The sequence below is a fragment of the Microtus ochrogaster genome, chromosome 16 (genome assembly GCF_000317375.1).
Source record: "Microtus ochrogaster isolate Prairie Vole_2 chromosome 16, MicOch1.0, whole genome shotgun sequence".
Classification (NCBI taxonomy): domain Eukaryota; kingdom Metazoa; phylum Chordata; class Mammalia; order Rodentia; family Cricetidae; genus Microtus; species Microtus ochrogaster.
The window spans coordinates 50,514,312-50,534,838 of record NC_022018.1 but is presented as its reverse complement, the minus strand read 5'-3'; the positions used below and the strand labels follow the sequence as shown (position 1 = coordinate 50,534,838).

At 44.8% G+C, this 20,527-nt stretch overlaps 1 protein-coding gene and 1 non-coding gene across 4 annotated transcripts in view; both read left to right on the top strand.

Moving 5' to 3' along the window:
• The window catches only part of Kif13a (kinesin family member 13A), a 177,472-nt gene that overhangs the window by 18,689 nt on the left and 138,256 nt on the right, over positions 1–20,527 (top strand). The gene's annotated exons all lie outside the window — the stretch shown is intronic.
• Positions 14,932–15,004, top strand: Trnak-cuu. The gene has a single exon. It is a non-coding gene; the product is annotated as a tRNA-Lys (tRNA).

Here is a 20,527-nt window from a genome sequence, read left to right as displayed (position 1 = left end):
TGCGCCACCACCGCCCAAGCCCTGGAAATGGTTGCTCTGCTCAGCCTGCAGGTAGTAGTGGTGTCAGGCTGCGCTAGCCGTTTAGCCTGAGCCACAGGTCTGTCTTGTTGGAGTTTTCTCTCACTCATTCCTTAGCATCTCCTTTCTGCAAACTTTTCTCCTCAGACTACTTTGCTTCTGAGAAAGTACTCAGACCACAGGGAGCCGGGCTGGGTTCTGATGGACTTGTGGGGTTTTCTGTTGCTCCTAGTGCAGAGGCAGGGTTAAAACACTAGCCAGGAACTTGTTGTTCACCTAGGTGTGGCTCTTGGTACTTGACCATGCTAAAGCTGGGTGACCTCGGGCGAGCTGCCTCTGCTCCAGGTGCTGCCGACAGTCTGCAACTTCGAGTCAGCTGAAGTGCTGACAGCTTGTGTTAGCTGTTTTAGTGACTTACTCTGCATGAGAACCGGAGCCCTGAGGCAGAGGGATGACACAGTAGAACAATGGGAACAAAAATTCTTCGAAGTCACTGCTCCCAGTTGTCAGGTGGGAGGGTGCACCCTGGTGACTCTGCCTGGTCCGTGTAGAAACCGCCAGCCATGTCGTGTGTTTGGAGCAGATGTCATAGATGCTCAGTTTATTAATCACCCTCTCTTTTTTTGTTCCTTCACAGGTTGTCATGCTTGACTCACAAGATTCTTGTGTGTGTATGTGTGTGTATCTGCGTCCTTTTCCCTTCCCCTTCTTCCCCTCTCTTCCCCTTCACCCCTCCTCTTTTCCTTCCTCTCTTTTCTCCTTCCTCTTCCTCCTCTCTCATTCCATCCTTTCCCTCTCGTTCTCTTCTCCCTCCTCTGCCACTCTCTTTTGAAACAGGGTCTCATATAGCCCAGGCTGTTCAAACTCCCTGTAGCCAAGACCAGCTTTGAACTCCCGCTCCTCCCAAATGCTGGGATACAGGTGTACCCTTCCATGCCCAGCTTGAGAGTTGTCTTAATTCTGTTCCTTTACCTGTTCTCAGAACTTTTGGATTTGCTCACTGTCAAACCATGCTCCATGTTTTTTTTTTTTTCTAAAACTTACTTTTTCAAAATATATATCCTTTTAGTGAAATAAAAAGTAGTAGAAACTATCTCTGAGTGAGCACACCAGGCTGTTCCCTATGTATTCTCAAGTTGCTCTGTGGAACCACCTTAGAAAAAATGAAAATAAAAACACACAGAATATTCATGAGTTAACATTGATGGTTTACATTTTAGCTTCAATTCTGTTTTTCTACGTATGTAGATACAAAATTTTAACCCTGTACCAAACTAGCACTTTTAAAAAATTATATTTATTTATTATGTGTGTGTGTGTGTGTGTGTGTGTGTGTGTGTATGTGCCTGGGGGAAGGTGCCTGCATGCATGGTGCACCTGTGGAGGTCAGAGGACAGCTTGCAGCATGTGGCTCCCAGGGATTAAACGACAGACTTTTGCAACAGGTGCTGTGACTGCAGAGCCATCTCTATGGGTCCAAATCAGTACCTTTTAATTTGTTGAGTTTGTGGTTATTATATTAATTCAAAGTTAGTACTAAAATGAGTGTATCTGTTACTATAAAGACGAATCTAAAAGAAACGAGCAAGGCCCAGCCTGATGCTGGGTCAGGCATGGGGATTAGCATCACAGGCATCCCGAGTCGCCCTGGAAACGCCCGCTAATGGAGCACGGTCAGATTGCTTTGTTTTGAGTCACTTGTAATATTTCCCCCCTCTCCTGCTGCTAAAAAGAGAATGGAACTTTTGACTCAGTGAAAGCTATGTGAAATTTTGTAAAGACCAGAAACCAGTTTCTGCATTTGGAGTCTGGGTTCTCTCAGTAAGTTGCTGAAGTGCTGGCTGTTGAAATGGCCTGCTGGAGACGCTGCGAGAGACAAGAGCTTTTTCTCCCCACATTTCATTTTCATATCGAAACTGTTCTTGGGGAGTCAGGTTTCAGATGGTCCTTGGTCAAAACATTCCTCCCTCCCTCCCTCCCTCCCCTCTTTTCATCTTTTTTTTTTTTGGTTTTTCGAGACAGGGTTTCAGTACTAGGAATTGTATCTAGAGCTGGTGGGTGCTACACAAGCATTCTGCCTGTGTGTTCTTTTTAGTTATTTATTTTTAACTTTGGACAGAGTCTCACTAAATTGCCCACAGTATCCTTGATTTTATAATCCCCTCTGTCGGCCTCCCAAGGACTGGGGTCCTCAGAGTATACCACCAGACATGATGCAAATGACAATTCTTTATCACCAAGCTATTGTTATCTAGGTATCTGAAGAGTCAGCATGATATATATGTCCAAAATAACATTATAGATATATCCAAAACAACATTAAGAAGTATTAGAGGAATAATGAATTAAGAATTTAATTACAAATTAAATATTTCATTCATGATCCAGTAGTCTAGGAAGCCTGTGGTCTTCCACGTAGGACACAAGTGCTTTGGTGGATGTCCTTCTGATTTTTAGGATTCTAAAACACAATTAGATGGGGTAGGATCAAGGCAGACATGCAGCTGGCTACATGGTAGTGTCCCCTGAGTTTGCGTAGAGTACCATTTCTGCTTGCTTCTGTTTGTTTCCTGCCTTTCCCCTTTGACATAGCAGCATCACTGTATCCCCGTGCAACAGCATTTCCCCATAGTCTATTTCTTATAATGACGTACGTGCTCCACTGTTTTTATACGCTTGTCTTCTTTGTACTTTACCCCAGTGACTCACTCATTAATTTTTTATTTTTTATTATCATTATTTGATTGCTCTTCTGAAGTATAGACTAATGGACAGCAAGCCACACCCTCAGTTGATGATGTCTATCTTTTTTTTTGTTTTTGTTTTTGTTTTTTCGAGACAGGGTTTCTCTGTGGCTTTTTGGAGCCTGTCCTGGAACTAGCTCTGTAGACCAGGCTGGTCTCGAACTCACAGAGATCCGCCTGTCTCTGCCTCCCGAGTGCTGGGATGATGTCTATCTTTAAGAACCACAGATAACATTTATTAGGCCACCTTTTCAGGCCAGCAAAGGATCACAGCTTGTGAAAGCTAGAAAACTGGGCTTAGCTCAATATCATTGGTGGTTTTGCCTGGTTTTTTTTCAAGTTTCCTGTTCTATATGAGAATGAATGGAGCAGCTACAATGTAGGCAGCTTAAATGAAACGAAAGGGTTAATGGAACTGACTTGCCCTGAGTAATGAGGTCCTGGATAACAGGCTTTAAACCCAACTTTATTAAGGTATAATTTACCCTTGAGATAAAATACACCCATCCAAGGGTGGCCTTGTTGAGTCTGTACCCAGTAGCCACCACCAGCATCAAGGTGTTGGACACTCTTGTAGCCAGATGGTTTCTGGGCCCCATGTGAGTCATTGGTAAACCTTCTGTCGTGTAAAACCTTCTCCACTCATGGCCCTCGATACAGCATTTCCTCTCTCGTTCTCTCTTGAGCATGCTCACTTTCTCTTATGCTCGTTCATGCTTTCTCTCTTGCCATCTTCTCTCTTGTGCTAGGGACTGAGCATCAACATCTGGGATGTGCTTTTCCGTTGAGCTTCATTCCAGCCTCAAACAACTTTTTCTTTATTTCATTTTCCCTCCCCGCACCCCTTTTTTTGGACAGGGTCTCACGTATCCCAAACTGTCCTGGAACTCACTTTGTATATCAAGCTGGCCTTGAACTCCTGACTCTCTTGCCTTTACCTCCCAAATGCTGAGATTCCACCATCATGCCCAGCTCCTTCCCATTTCTCTTTGGTCTCAGCTTGTCACAAGAAGCAAGTTCTCTGTTATCTAGATTTCCTGGTTATGTAATTAAACTCTGTGGGATAAAGATAGTCTTTCTGCTTGTTAGCAGGGTAGCAGGTAAAAGGAACAGAGAGATCTGGAATTTAAATAATCAAATCAACAGCACCCACACAAGAAGCTTTGGGGCTGGCAGATAAAATAAGCCCCGTCCCATTAATCACATTGTCATTAAGAAGCCAAAACTAGTAGAAGAAATCCAGCATGAGTCGAGCAGGGGTGTATGACTCCAGTTGAGTGGACAGCTGTAGGGTTGGCTGTGTTTTTCTTCTAATGTATGGAAGCCCAGAGGAAGAAAAGGAGGAGGAGAGGATCATGGGAATTTACCGGGCAGAATCCCTGGAGCACACACACAGACTGAAGCAGGCCTGCAGTCCACCCCTTCCCAAGCATGGTTGTTCTCAGGGTTGGGTGTGTGTCCACGTGCTGTGGAGTGCCCTACTCCACCCATCCCCAGACACAGCCCCTGACGCCTCGTCCTGGCCTTGCTCATCTCATCAGGTAGAGTCACTGGCTGCCCCCTCACCTGCTGCCTTTCTCTCTAGACTTGCTGCTTCTCCTAAAGTCTCAGCATTTCTAGGAAAAAACATGGCTTTTGGTGGCTATTTGAAACCTGTTCTCCAATTTAGTGCCGTCTGTTCACCATCTAAGACAGATGAGTATCTAGGTCCCACAAAAGAAAGAGGAACTTGCCAGTGGACCCATTGAACTTTCTTAATTGCCAGGTGCACACTGTTTCCACACTAGATGTGTTTCAGATTTTGGATTTTTTTTCACATCTTTGGATGTTTGCTTGTAGACAAAATAAAATAAGCCGGGCCATGGTGGCGCACACCTTTAATCCCAGTACTCAGGAGGCAGAGGCAGGCGGATCTCTGTGAGTTCGAGACCAGCCTGGTCTACAGAGCTAGTTCCAGGACAGGCTCCAAAGCCACAGGGAAACCCTGTCTCGAAAAACCAAAAAAAAAAAAAAAAAAAAAAACCCACAAAAAAAAACCCAAAATAAAATAGGAGTGAGAGCCATATTTAAATACAAAGTTCATATATGTTCACATATATCTTATACACATACCCACAAGGCAATTTTATACATTTTTTTAAAGACAGAGTTTCACTGTGTAGCAACTGTACAGAGTTGAAACTGTATAGACCAGAGCAATCTCAAGGATCCTCTTGCTTCTGCCCCGTGAGTGCTGGGATTGAAGGCGTGTGCCACCACGCCTGGGCCTACAATGTTTTTATGTGCCTGCATTTGGCAGCAGGAGGGGTTGAACCCAGGGCTTCATCTGTATGAGGCAAGCACTATACACACCTGAGGTCCAGCCCCAGCCATGTGTGTGCTTTCGGAACGTGGTTTATACCCCATGAGGTCAGGTGCTTGAAGCTGGAGGTGCAGTCAGTTGTGGACCAGGTGCTTTGTGTTCAAAGGGTTTCCTAGGGTTTTGATCCCTACCGTGAAAAGAACAAAGGAAATGGGGTTTGGGTTTTTGGCGTATTTCAGATTTTGGATTATGGATCCCTTGACAGTGACGTCAGTGCCGCTCAGCTTCCATCACTTTCCTGTTGCTTTTTCTACCCCACTATTCTAGGATGGATGTACAGCTCAGCGTTTCACTTACTAGGCCTGTCCCTCAGAGTGATAGCTGGGAATGTCTCTCAAAGCAAGGTGCAGCTCAGGGGTAGAGCACCTGCCCATAATGCACGAGCCCTTGGTTTAATCCCCACTACTCTAAACAGTGTTTTAATGTCTTCTTTTATAGGTGTGAGTGTTTTGGCTCCATGTCCGTCAGTGCTCTGCACCCGTGTGCTTGGTGCTGATGGAAGCCAGAGGAGGGTCTGGGTTCATCTACAGGGGATGGACTCACAATCATCCCCTGTAGATGATTGTGAGTCCACATGTGGGTGCTGGGAACCAAACCCAGACCCTCTGCAAGAGCAGTAAATGCTCTTATTTGCTGAGCCATCTCTCCAGCCCCTCTAAAACCACCCTGTGTCCTGATGAGAGATAACAATCTAATACATCCACTTGGGAAAGGGAGGCAACTTCCCCATACCCAGCCCAGCTGTAACTGATGGTCCTTCAGCTAATACCGTTGAAGACTGTTTCTCTAAAACGGCCATTTATTTGCTGGCTAGCCTGGTCTCATTTATAAAGCCACTTAGACTATTGGAAGAAGAAGAGTTGTTTATTGGGGGAGGAGTTTCGCTTAGCCAGGCATATTGATGCTGACTTCAAGACTGTTATTTCTAGTTACACACTGTCCGCACACACGTGGAGCCAGAGGCAGGTTCATCAGTGTTTTCTTTTTTTTTTTTTGGTTTTTTCGAGACAGGGTTTCTCTGTGGCTTTGGAGCCTGTCCTGGAACTAGCTCTGTAGACCAGGCTGGTCTCGAACTCACAGAGATCCGCCTGCCTCTGCCTCCCCGAGTATCAAAGCAAAACCTGAAATGCTTTTTCATGGCTCCCTCTTCAAGACTGCTGTGTTGGTTTCGTTGGTTGTGTTTTAACTTCGAAAGACATTACCCTGTCGTTGAGTACACCTTTTCTGCAAGATTCTACCCGGTTGGCGTCTCTCACCCTTTGAAGGTCGAAAAGCCACAAATGCCACTTAAAATGAAGGCATAACATAGATGTCTAACTGCTGTCCTACCCTTTTGGCAAGCACCTTGGTTGGTGGCAGCAGAGAGTTTTTATCCAATAGGGACACAGATTACAGATGTCTCTGACTTTCACACGAGTTTTTAGGTTAAGACGAGGTTTTAGCAAATTCAGTTAAAAGTGACCTTCCCCACTTGGTGATGAGCTTGGGAAGAGTTGTTCTCTTTGCTTAAACAGACCTTGTCGAGACGGGTTTGTTTGGGGTTGTTTACACGGCCTGCCTGTTTCTAGCCAGTTTATTTTTCTAAGAATACATTCTTTCCTCTCCTGCCTTCCAACCCTTGACTCTCTTGTGCTCATACAGAGAAACATCTGGTATCCTGAGAATTTTATTTTTGGTGGCTGTTGAATATTTCATGAAACCTTTTGTGTGGTATCTCCAGATATAATGCAGGACAATTGATGGAGTTCTCCCGATTGGCAGAAGATGCTCGACTTTGTTAAGGGTGTGGCTATAAATGATAGTATGGGAACCTCTTCGGAGGCTCTGGCAGCCTGCCGATGTGGCTTGTCCGTGTATGCCTGCTACCAAGGTGTCCAGTCTGCACTGAATGAATGGTGACACTTGTTGCTCCTTATACAGTGACCTTGGGAGGTGACACGAAGACCTGGTAAAATGTGCAGTTATAGTAATTTTTTAGTTTCATTTTCTTTTTTCTGTGTGTTTATGTGCATATGAGTGCAGTGCCCATGGAGACCAGGAGGGGCAGAGCTGGAGTTACAGGGCATAGGGAGCCATCAGATGGGAGTGCTGGAAACTGAACTCAGGTCCTCTGAAAGAGTGGCAAGCCGTTAACCGCAGAGCCATCGCTCTGGGTCCTTATTTTGTTTGTATAGTGATCTGTAAAAGGTCTGGGAAAGCCTGCTCACAGACAGTAAATTTTTATTTTTTATGTATTTGTCTTAAACAGTGTGACATGAAGGCTAAGCTGGCTTTCAATTTTCTATGAGGCCGATGATGACTTTTAATTCCTGAATCCAAAATTTAGGTGTTACAGGCATATACTACTGTGCCTGGGTATAATTTTTTAAATTTACATATAACTGACACAGAAATGTTAGCACTGTTTACATAATGTTATAGTATAACTGGATTTTTAAAATTATATATTGAATATATTGAAGAGCATCAATAAATAATAGGTTAAAACCAGTTTAGTGTTTGGGGGGATTAAAAAAGAACCTTGATAATGTAATGATGAGATAGAATAATTGAAATTAAAATAGAATAAATTGCACAAGAGAAATTCATTGGGATCATTGCATTATATATTCAAAAAAAGCTAAAGGAATGGAATAGTTGATTTTTAAAAAACAAGTATTATTAGAGTACCCAAATGTAGTCCTTGCCTTTCAAAATTCAAATAACAGCTGTTCTGTATTTATAGAAAATACTTTACTATTTATAGCTTGTGAGCTGATGTTATAAGCAACAACTATGTATTTGGATATTTATAGGTGTTTTATTTAACAAATTCAGATACTCAAAGCTCTCATAATATCTAGGTTTTTAAAAAGTAGATATATATAGTTGAATGTATGCTTCCTGGGACACTGTACAAGTATAGACATTCTTCTTTTTGACATTAAGTTTCTCTTTTCTTGGAGGGGGATATAGCATGAGGAGGTCAAAGGGCGGCTCGCTGTAGTTAGCTCTCTACTTTCTCCATGTGAGACCTGGAGGGACCAACACAGGCTGTTGGACTGAGTAGCAGGCCCTTTGGCCCACTGAGCCATCTTGCTGCCTCCCAGTATAGATATTCTTTAAATTTTTAAAAATAGTATTTGTATGTATAGGGGTTTGTGCCTATGGGGTTTGTGTGTATAGGGGTTTGTGCCTATGGGGTTTGTGTGTATAGGAGTTTGTGCGTATAGGTTATGTGCACATACCTGCAGTGGCCAGAAGAGGTGTCAAATCCTCCTGGAACCAGAGTTCCAGGCAGTTGTGAGCCGCTCATTGTGGGTGCTAGGGACTGAACCCCAGTCCTCTGAAAGAGCTGTAATGTATGCTCAGCTGATGAGCCATCTCTCCCCAAATATGGACGTTCTTAAAAGGCTTTGGAAAAAGCACTTCTGCAGAAAGGAATGCAAAAGTAGAGAAAAAAAAATTCAGAGGTTTTGGAAATAGGCCCCGTCAGGAGCTGGAGGACTTGGGTTGGTTTGATGGTCCTGAAGCCATAGCAGATGAAGTGACTGTTACCAGAGACAGACAAGTAGCAGTGGACTGAGTGTGTCTGGTGACAATGTTCTGGTTGACTTTCGCCATGGGAGAGGGTGAAGTGTAACTACAGAAGCCACAGGTTCTGCCCAGGGCGGTGTCTGTTACACGAAGAGCGTTCTGTGTCCTCTCTGTGTGTATTGGGTTCCTGGACAGAGGGCTCAGTAGCAGGGTTTGGTAACAGCTTTGAGAGACATTTCGCCATTGGAAAAGCCTCCTGAGAATGTTTTCTAGAGGGAAGTGGGCCCTCAACCTAGGACTGTGCTCTTGGGACTTTTTGAATGTGTGCTTGAAGCTGCTGTGGTATTGAACTTCCGCGATGACGTTGAAGAGGGTGGGGTGTGTGGGGGTGGGATGTGGGGGGGTGGGGCCCTCCCTAGGGCACTATCCCTTCCCTGTGGTCGTATTGACTATTCTGCACACGTGCTGGCTACACTGCTATGACAGATACTGCTTTCTCTCTATTATACCGGGGTAGCTTGCCTTCCTCATTAGGATGCTACGGTTTTTGCATATTGGAACCATACTATAGATTTCTTATTTCCATCTTGGCTGTTCTTTCAAGGCTAGGGGCAAAGTAGAAAACAGGTAACACTTTTTCCCTACTTAATTTGTAAAGAGGTGGCCTCTCTGTCACCCTCCCGCACAGGGGTGAGGCTCTGAAGCAGTATGTACACACTTATTATTATTATTATTATTAATTATTTGTCTTCACTGTGGATCTGTCTTCAAGGTGGCAGCTTTCACCCAAACAGCGGGGAAAGCAGAGACTGGCACCAAATTGTGTGTGCTCAAGATCGACATTTCACTGTGTGGCACAGGTTGCCTGGCCTCGCCAAGCCTCAGTTTTCTCATTTGTCAGTGAAGATGTGCACATAGTGCAAAGGTTAGATGGGTTTCAATGCTCAAGTGTTTGGAGCAGAGCCCGGGGCTGGCAACCTGAATTAGCTTGCTCTGCTGACCCCTGCCCTTAAGGCAGTGTGAAGAAACTTAGCACACTGCCGTTAATTAGGATCTGGAAAATATGGAGATTAGGTAAGTCTGCTCATGAGGACAGCAGTCTCTATCAGTAGCATTATCATTAAATATAAAAGAAGAGTGGCTGATGAGATGATTAAGTTTGCTAGGATGTCGGCAGCAATGAGGATGACGAGCAGCAAAGTGGTGTAAATTAACCTTTTAGGTTAATGTGGGGAAACAAACGGCACTGAGTTCTCCAGGCTGACCTGGGGACTTTGCAAAGAGTCAGAGTCTCAAGAGGGGGACTGACAGGTACTTACGATGCAGCCAGCACCTTTGGTTTAATCAACAGCAGCTGAGCTGAGGGATCCCAGCATTCGGGAGGCTGATGAGGGAGGATTTTGTGAGTTCAAGGCCAGTCTAGCTACTGGATGAGACTACTGCAAACCGACCAACTCTCACACCACCATCCCCATACACAATAAGCAAACAAATTCATGGTTGCCCATGTTCTGTTAGCCAAACAGCCAAACCATAATGATTACACCACTCAGTGTACTGAAATGAGACATTTGTTGTAATAGGAGCAGCGGGGCTGCGTCCCCGGCACCTGGCTGCCCACATGGCTAGCTTATGCCCCGAAATAATTACATGGAAACTGTATTCTTTTAAACACTGCCTGGCCCATTAGTTCCAGCCTCTTATTGGCTAGCTCTTACATATCGATCTAACCCATTTCTAATATCCCTGTAACACCACGAGGTGTCTTACCAGGGAAGATCTTAACCTGCGTCTGCATCCGGTAGGAGAATCATGGCGACTCCTTGACTCAGCTTCTTTCTCCCAGCATTCTGTTCTGTTTACTCCGCCTACCTAATTTTATGTCCTATTAAAGGGCCAAGGCAGTCTCTTTATTTAACCAATGAAATTAACACAAGCCAGAAGACTCTCCCCCATCAAACATTTGACCAGGATGGATTCTTTATGCATTGCATATAACTTAGTGAATGCATGCTGCATGTGTTCAAGAAAACCATTTGTTCAAGTATATTTGTGAAAATTAAAGGGAAGGTTTTACTTGTGTGTATAATTTGGCCAGACATGCATGACCTGGGCTAAGGGCAGAAGGGTCCGCGGGAAACTTTGCCTTTTCGGTGATTGGGCTAAATGTTTCAAAAGCAAAAGCAAGCAGATTGCTCAGTGAATGACTTATACTGTAGATTCATTGTTAAGTTTGAATAAAAACGGGTAACAACCAAGTCCTGGTTCTAGTCCTGGCTTGTCCGCTGATTGAGGATCTGGGGTGAGCAGCTTTACTATTGGAGTCTTCTTCCTCGCTCTCGTATAAAGAAGTGGATGTTTGGCCAGATGCGACAGAGGATAAACTCCTTGGGGTTTAGTCATTTACAGGCAAGCATTTCTTCCAAAAGTTCTTCTTTTTATGTCCATTTGCTTGTGAGTGTTCACAAAGGCCAAACTTGGATCCCCTGGAGTTGGAGTTCTGCCCAACATGGGAACAGAACTTGGGTCCTCTGTAAGGACAGTTCAAACCATTAACTGAGCCACCTCTTCAGCCCCAATGATGAGCAATTTAAAAGTTTTAGAAATTCAGTGTTCTCTCTGTGGGTTGCTAAGGTTATTTTAAAGTATTTTTATGTGTTTTGATATTACATTTGTTTTTTGTTATTGGGTTTTTTGTTTCTCTTTTCTTCTTCTTCTTTTTCTTGATTTGAGCAGGAGATAGAGGCAGGATTGCTGTGAGTTCAAGGCCAGCCTGGGCTGTCAAGTGAGCCCTTGTGTCAAAAACACAAAAAGGAAAAAGCATATTTGAGAACTGCTAGGTAAATATCAGCAGATTCCCAAGATTGAGGTAGTTTTTGCATTGTACTTTTTCAGGTTCCCAATGATGGAATAAACAAAGCATTGTTAAATTTCTGCAGGAGCTTGGGGCTAGAGATATGCTCAGCAGTTAAGACCACTAGCTGCTCTTCCAGAGGACCTAAGTTCAGTTCCCAGCACACACATGAGGTGGCTTATGGTTAACCACCTATAACTCCAGCTCCAGGAAATCCAACACCCTCTCTGGCCTCTGCAGGCAAGTGCACACACATGTGCATGCACACACAAACGCACGTGTGTGTGTTTGTATATATTAATAAATAAAGGCATAAAATTCCATGGCACTCCTCCAGCAGGTGGCACATAGGAAAAGACTGTATGCAGTGTCTGCTGTCTGCCCGTTAGTATCAGAAAGTAAATTTGGCCAGTGAGAGCCATAATCACGGTGCTTTATTTGCTGAGTCCCTAACGGATCACTTTATCACAGCACACGTATTTCGGTGGTTGTTATTTTTAATCTCCTGTCTCTCTAACCAAACACAAACGTTTGCCTTCTGATTCATTCAAATCCCCTCTCACTTGTAGGAACTGAGTCAGCTTGCTCTTGGCTTTTCTTGTATTTGAAGTGAGGAAGCAAAGATTTTCAATTTTATATTTACTGAGCTCAAGAGAGACGAGCCTATACGCCACTGTGGGGGCCTCTGCCAGATGTAATTTACATTTGAAAAAGGATTTCAAAGGAAGATGAAGGGAAACAATTAGTATTGTAGCTGCAGACTGTCCCCCCTCCAGACTCTATCCCCAGGAACTATTGGGGTCACTCCTTTTTCATTCTTCCTAGACTCTTGAGTTATGAATGGCCAGTAAGCGGATTGTAATTAATGATTTGTTTTAGTGCAAGGCTTGGAGGAGAGCTGGCCAGAGTAAATTTGTGAAGGCATTTTGCAGGAAATATATCATGACAGTGGACTATAAAAGCCGTTGTAATTATCAGTATCAAAGTCCAACGGCTGTGAACTTCAGCCTTTCAGCTCAGTCTCATTTCGGGGCTCAAACTTGTCCTTCTTTTGGCATGAAAGGCTCGCTTTTCACAGTTGCAAAGTGACATGTTTGTGTGTGTGAACTTTCCAAGGAGGGAAGTTCATATGCTTTTGTCAAGGTTCCCACAAATCTTGGAGATTGGAACACCGTCATCTAGGTGGTCAGTCCGTGGTTGTGCTTCCAAGCGCGTTTTCTTTCCTTACCCTACTGTATGTAGTTGGTTGCTTGTTACTCTTTACTCTTTTAGCTTTTGGGGTGATCCATCACCCGGCTCCCAGATAAATCACACACAGAGGCTTATTCTTAGTTATGAACGCCCGGCCTTAGCTTGGGGTTGTTTCTTGCCAGCTTTTCTTAAATTATCCCAACAACCTTTTGCCCCTGGGCTTTTTCCTTTTCTTCTGAATATCTTACTTTCACTCTTATTCCATGGCTGGCTGGGTGGCTAGCCCCTGAGGTTCTCCTCCTCTTGTTCTCTTGCTCCTTTTCTCCCTTGCTTCTCCTTCTATTTACTCTCTCTGCCTGCCAGCCACACCTGTCCTTGCTCCTGCCTCACTATTGGCCGTTCAGCTCTCTGTTAGACCATCGGTTGCTTTCGACAGGCAAAGTAGCACAGCTTCACAGAGTTAAACAAATGCAGTGTAAACAAAAGCAGCCCATTTTTACATCCTTAAACAAATGTTCCACAGCATAAACAAAGTAACACACCTTAAAATAACACTCCCCATCACCCTACCTTCCTTAGGAGGCACGCACTAGAATTCAAGGTATATTTAGAGTCCCCTGCCTCCAGCTGAGGTCTCTAGACGTCAGAGTTGTTTCTATTAAAGTGCCGGAGTGTGTGAGTAGTCATGTATTATGTCCGTAGTCTCTCCGTGGATGGAATTAAAATGTTATCAGTGGCTTTAACTCATGCAGAAAGGCCTCGTGTTTACCACAAAAAATACAAAGCAGAGGCTTCCCAAAGCTGTTAGTATATGATCTATCTCCTAATAATTAGCTTACCAATGAGTAGTGGTGCACTCTGGTGACTTTTTCCATAAAGATTTATACATACAGCTATCCTGGGCATGATCAGTTTTTCTATGCAGAGCACTATTTTGACCCAGAGGAGATTAATGCAGGTTTCTAATGAGCTGTGGTATATCCATATATATATGGAGGCAGCAAACTTGAGCATCTGCTGGGTGTGTGTATTTTCCTCTCATCCCTCATGTGTTGTGTATGTGACTTGTGTGCTCACATTGATTATAATGTCAGAGCAAAAAACTAGGCTTGGTGGCTCATGTCTGTAAACCCCACACTTAGGAGACGGAGGCAGGAGGATTGCTAAGAGTTTGAGGCCAGCAGGGGCTAAATATTGAGTTCGTGGTCCGGGACAGCCTAGGGTATAGTGTGAAACCCTGTCTCAAGGAAAAGGAAAAGGAAACCCAGAGTTACTGTCAGTTGGAAAATACTCACTGTGGGTTTTACTTTCAAAGAGCCCACCTCGTACCTGTTCTTGCCATGCCCTGATATGTTACACAAGAATCAAAGATGAACCGTGGCCAGTCCTGTGGCAGCTTTGGGACTGTCTCTCAGCATCCATCCACACGGTACCCGATTTTACTGGAGGAAAAGCCTTCATTGTGGAGGGGTGTATTGATCCTTGTCGCCTGCCCCTGATGCGCAGTTGAGTCGCTTGCTGCTTGGCTTTTCCATTCTGCGAGGGGGGAAACGATTCCTTCTTTTACATCAGGAATTTGTGAACCTCAGGGTGCCTTTGCCCTGCGATGGACTTGTGGTACCTTCTGAGGGCACACACAAGCGCTTCCATGCGCTGGTGCATATGTGGAGGTCAAAGGACAACTGTGTGGAACCAACTCCTTTCCTAGCTCTGTGTGGGTTCTGGCATCTATCTCAGGTCGTCTGTGCTTTGCCCCCTATACGGCGCCAGTCCCTTGCTTGGTTCTGTGTGCTGTGTGTGTATGCGTATGTGTACACATGTGTAGAGGTGCAGAAGCTGTGGGGTGGCCTTCTCTGTTGTATTAGGAGCGGCAGGGCTGCGTCCCCAGCACCCCGGCCACCTGCTAGCTTATGCCCCGAAATAATTACACGGAAACTGTATTCTTTTAAACACTGCTTGGCCCACTAGCTCTAGCCTTTTACGGGCTAATTCTCATGTTTTGCCTAACCCATTTCTAATAATCTGCATAGCACCACTAGGTGCGCTTACGGGGAAATATTCAGCATGTCTGACCTGGCGGCTTGCTCCATCGTATCTGCTTCAGAGAGCAGAGCTATCGCATCTGCCCGGGAGAGGGGAGCATGGCATCTCTGCTCCAGAGAGCAGATGTCGAGTCTGAGCTTACTTCCTCTTCCTCCCAGCATTCTGTTCTGTTTACTCCACCCACCTATGTTTTAACCTATGAGGCCTGGCTAGCTCAGTTGGTAGAGCATGAGACTCTTAATCTCAGGGTCGTGGGTTCGAGCCCCACGTTGGGCACCAAAATGTAACGGTGTAAATGAATACAGACAGATTGCAGCTTTAATGGAGAAATAGACTTACAGAACCACCATTCCTGCAGAGACCAGAAAAGCAGAAGCAGCAGCTGGGAGTGCACTTGCCAAATTTATAGGCAAACATTAGCCCGAGGTGAACACGCCTCCTAAGGGGCGGGACTTATCCCTACACTTCTCTATTGGACTCTGCCTTAATCCTGCTGGTAACCAGCCAAGCTGAAGCTGCTCTTGTCTCAGACCCCAACCACAGCATTAGGAGTGCAGGAGACCTTGTCACACTTGACATTTTAGTGTGGGTGCTGGGGAACAGAACTCAGGTTTTTGTACTTAGCCTCTGATTTTTATCTTTTTTTAAAAATGAAGGAAATTGTACTTTTAGCACTTTCTACCACCTGTTTGCTCAGCCTTCATATTGAGCAAATGTTTATTTAAATTAGCTTGCAGTCTACTTGATCTTGGTTACTCCCTTATATACGTGGCTTGAATATCGTTCTCACTTTCTTCACTATGATCAGACAGGAGTTGGCAGATCAGGCTCCCCGAAATGCAGCAGGAGTGAACCAGCTTTTTAATAGATTTATGAGGATCACGTACTTGAGTTGCCTAATGGATTCTACCCTCGAGACGCTAGTTTAAAGCTTACTGCACAATTACATATGCTAAGCCATAGCTACTTAAAAAGTTTGTCATTAAAAACTGCAGAAATTCTTGTTGGAGAGAGAGAGACTTAAATGTAAATAATTGTTACTTGCCGTCAAGTTAATTATGTGCCCACATGCAAAGCCTGTTCACACAGCCCGCTGTGAGTCTGTTCTGGAAAAACCATCCACTGAGTCTGGGAATGGGAGCAAGGAGCTCGTCTCAATTCTGCAGTTGCATCTTGAAAGTGGGAAACAGGAATTAGGAGGAGAAAGACTGTGTGAGTGAGCTTTGACCCCTCCGAGGTTGGTCCGCGGGTTCACTGGCAGCAGTGTTTCCTCCCCGGTGTAGTCAGCTGGACAGTCACATTTGCTCCACAGCAAATGCTTTCCATCCTCTAATCCCTCTTCACTCAGGGGTCTCACAGACCTGCAGAACTGGCCCACTTTGGAAGCTCTTAGATCACGCAGGCGCTGAGGCCCCACACCAAGTGCGTTGCACTGAAATGCGGTGTGTTACCACATTCCCGAGCAGCCTGCACACGCCATCCTGAGAGGCTGGGCGCTAGCTCCGTGATGGCAGCACTTTAAGCAATGCTTTCCTTTGTTGTTCTGTTCTTGCTCTTTGGAGACCGGGTCTCAAGTAGTCCTTGCTAGCCTTGAACTTGCTATCAGCAGAGCCTCGCCTCTGGCTCCTCCTCTAGCTTCCTCCTCTGGAGTGCTGGCGGGTGTAAACTATGCCTAGCTGTTAATGGCTCTTTCAGAAAACGTACCCACGCTGGATTTTGCCTTCCTTCCTTTCGGTTGTAATGCATTTGGTTTTTTAAAAAATACTTTAATTTTATTTTTTAAAGTGTGTGTGTATGTGTGTGTGTGTGTACTGTACCTCTGCTACTGTGTTGATTTCTTTTCAAAAGTCAAGCCTCACCCTGAACGCAGATATGATACCCCAGATAATTCACCCCAACTTCTTTAAGATTTTATTTTTATCTTTATTACATCTAGATATATGAGTAGATAGCTATAGCTGTAGATATAGTTATATGTATCAGTGAATATGTGCACCTGACCGCAGGTGGCCGTAGAGGCCAGAAGAGGGTGTTGGATCCCCTGGAGCTGGAGTTACAGGTAGCTGGGAGCTACCCAATGTGGGTGCTGGGAGAATTAAACCCCACTCCTCTAGGAGCGCAGCAAGCACCCTTATTTTTTTAATTGAAAGTAAGGTTATTTTCATAAACTATATTTTGATGACAGTTTCCCTTCCCTACCTTCTCGCTCATTTTTCAAGACAGGACTTCATCGTGTAGCCTTGGTTGTCCTGGAACTAACTCTGTAGCCCAGGCTGGCCTCAAATTCACAGAGATTTGCTTACCTCTGTCTCCCAAGTGCTGGGATTGAAGGTGTGTGCTACCACCACCACCACCTGGCCTCTTTCTCAGCAAAACAAACAAGCAAATAAAAAAGACAAGCAGGGATAAAACAAAAGAAACTAATAAGCAAACCAAAGGAAAAAATGCAAAACTAGTAAGACAGATAGACACACACCAAAAAAACAACCACAAAAAAACACATTAAAAACTCAAAATTGGAAGCTATAATATACAAGAAAAAGACACGTGGGTGGGGAACCAAACAAAGAATACAAGACAAAAAAATGTCCAGAAATACCTTTGAGTTCATTTTGTGTTGGCCATCTGCTGCTGGGCATGGGGTCTGCCCTTAGGTGTGGTTCGAATGTCCAGTGAGACTTTAACTTTTTAATGAGAAATCAATTTTTCCTTTGTGAGAGGTTGTGAATTCGAAATAGCTTCTTGGTTGGGAATGGGAGCTTGTGCCCACTTCCCCTTCTCGGTGCTGAGATCCCATCCTGTTTGGACCTGTGTGGGCCCTGTGCATGCTGTCACAGTCTCTGTGAGTTTCTGCGTGTGTAGGCCCTGTTGTGTCTGTCCTTAGTATTCTCCATCCCCTCTGGCTCTCAGGCTTTCCATGTAGTTCCCTGAGGGGAGGGATTGGATGGAGATGTCCCAGTTAGGACTGAGGGTTCCAAGTGTCCTCAGTCTCTGCACATTCTCCATTTGTGGGTTTCCATCTATTCACAACCACTGCTCCATCCCCCCAGCTTCAACTCACCCCCATTTTTAAACTCTCTGAAATCAAAGCCTCGTGTAAACCTTTCAGGTGCCAGCTTACCGGTGAAAAATTATGTGTGAATCTTTTTCACTTCTTTGCCATAAAGAGATTGGTAGAATGCTACCCTCTGAGAATGCCACCACCAGAGCAGCAGTGACTATGTATATACAAGTGACCCCTAAAATTGGGCTTGTTGACTGTTGGTGTTCCTTCATGTCTGGAAGGCTGGGAAGAGTCCCTGGACTGACCCGAGATTCTAGTTCCTCCCACTTATACCATTTGCATATAATCATGCCCTAATAGCTCTTGGCTCATGAGATTTGGGGGTATATAGACTGAAGAAGTCTCCTTTCATGAGAAAGTCATCAGCCATGCTGGGGGTGAGACTCTCGGGTGAGGCTGAGTTCCCTGTGCTCCCATAAGTCAGCCCCCAGCTCTGATCTGTAAATGAGCACAGATGAGAGTTGCTGACAGCTTCTCATGCTTTGGTTGTAGAGCCTGGGAAAACCAGTCTGGGCCTGCCAGCTGCTACAATAGTGGCATAGAGTGTTACGTATGTAACTCATTTCCTGGTTACATTTAGTGCCCACTCCGAAGGGGAAAAGTCACATCTGCTACTATGAGCTCAGTATAAAACTCACGGCTCAAGAAGGTCATAGATCCCAATGGGGAAGCAATTGCTATTGTTTTGTTAAATGAATGTGATGTGTCTGTCAAATTATCTTCTAAATGTTTGTTTATTGCTGTTAGCCTTGGCTTGGGAAGCTGCTTTTCACAGGGAGTCTCTCCAGAGACTCAAACAAGCCAAACTCCTGAGATCAAATGACCGTTGTTGATGTGGCAAGGCCTGGAAGAGAATAGTCAGGCATCTTTGTCCTCCTCCGAGGCTTAGGAAACGCACACATAATAGGGAGGAAAGAACATAAAGGATGGGAGAAAGAGGGAGGTGGAAAGATGTGGAACCGTATCTTCTCCGTAGAACAGCCGTTGTCTTTATCAAGAGACCCCTGCAATAGGCTTGTTAATGCCCTGGCATTCTTTCAGAAGGAGGCGGAGAAGCATCACTGGACCACCTCACCTGAGACTTTGGCCACTCCCTCCTGCACCTCTTGGCCCTTTGTATGTAATTCTGCCATAACTGCATGTGGTCATGTGGTCTCTGAAGATGTTAAGACGCATGGACTGTGGAGGGTTAATCTAAGACAGAACTAAAAGGGAACTCCCTCTCTGCAACTGTGGATGAGAAAGTCAGCATCCATGCTGAGTGGCGTGGCTGCCTGAGGGTTCCCTGTACTCTGTAAGTAAGCCCTAGACTCATTGGTTCCCCAAACTGGGTTGGTCCAATCACACATTGGTTTGTTGTTGGGCCTTGTAAGGAGCATATAGAAGTTTATGTCTTCCCTGCAGTGAAGCATCCTCCCTGCAGTGCTCAGGATCCAGGTCCTAGTCAGGAAGCCATTGTCTCCTTATCAAGAGAGCCCTGGTCAGGCTTGGGTGACAGTGAGTGCTTTCAGTCCCTGCACAGCTGGCCAGTGACTAGCAGTGATGACTTAGGACATCGTGCACACAGGCAGAAAATTCATCCGAGAAATTGTTAGTGTTCTACCTGTAAGTGAGTGCGTGGAGTACTCCCACACAGCCTCTGTGGGACTCATTTCCCTTTCAAACGACTGTACTCTCAGACTCTTAAAGATCTGTGTAGTGACAGCCCTTGTTGAAGGAGTAATCAGTTCGAATAGAATGGCCTTGAGGGGCTGTCACAAATACAAACATATCAAAGGCAACATATTTCTCTGTTGTGTTTCATCCTGGCGGCTTTGCTGAATCCTGGATTTCAGAGATTGAAACATCTGTTCAGAAGATAAGCCCAGAATGCTTTATGTCTTCCTCGCAGGAAGTGCTGTCTGCAGACATCTTCTGTTGTTACAATGTTGCTAATATTTGTAGCAGATGCCTGGGAACCAGGCAGCAGAGACGGCGGCCTGGCATCCTGGTGTATCTTAAGAGTTTTTCTAAGATTTAAATTGTGTCTCTTTTCTTAATTAGAACGAATTAATGGGAGCCTTGAAGAAGTTTGTGCCAATTTGATTGCTTTACGGTTGCATTTATATTAGAGCTAAATGAACCATGTCCTTGTCGTCATGGGAGTTTTGTCATGGTGGGCTGTAACATTTGATGAGATGGGTTGGCTGCATTTAACTGGTTTTATGGAATGCGTAAATAAAAATTAATTGCGTACACTCTGCTTGTAAAGAATAGTCGTCACCGCCCCCTCCCCTGTTTGACTGGGTGGGTTCAGGTGCAGGTACTGAAGGGACCTCAGTTCCTAGGGCTTTCCGTCCTAAGCCGACTGAAGGCAAGCTGCGTCTGCTGAGAGAGTGGAGGTGAGAGAGTTTTTGTTTTTGTTTTTTTTTTTCTGTAAAGCACCGTGTTGAATCCTTCTGTTGCTCAGAAGGCTGAGATATTAATTGCTGGCATTTCAGTGCACGTGGCTGCCACATTCGTGAAAGGAAAGGTTCTTCAAACAGCAGTGCCCCTTCATTCTTTGTGTGAAGTTAGTTTTAGGTCAAGTCAGAAGCACAGAAGCACACCCCGCAAGCCTGCCATATTATACACTATAAGCTCAATTCACCGCTATATACAATATAACAGAGCCGATGGGGGCACGCCTTTATTTGTGACATTTTTCATGATTTTTCTTTATTTTATTTGTGAGTGTGTGTGTGTGTGTGTGTGTG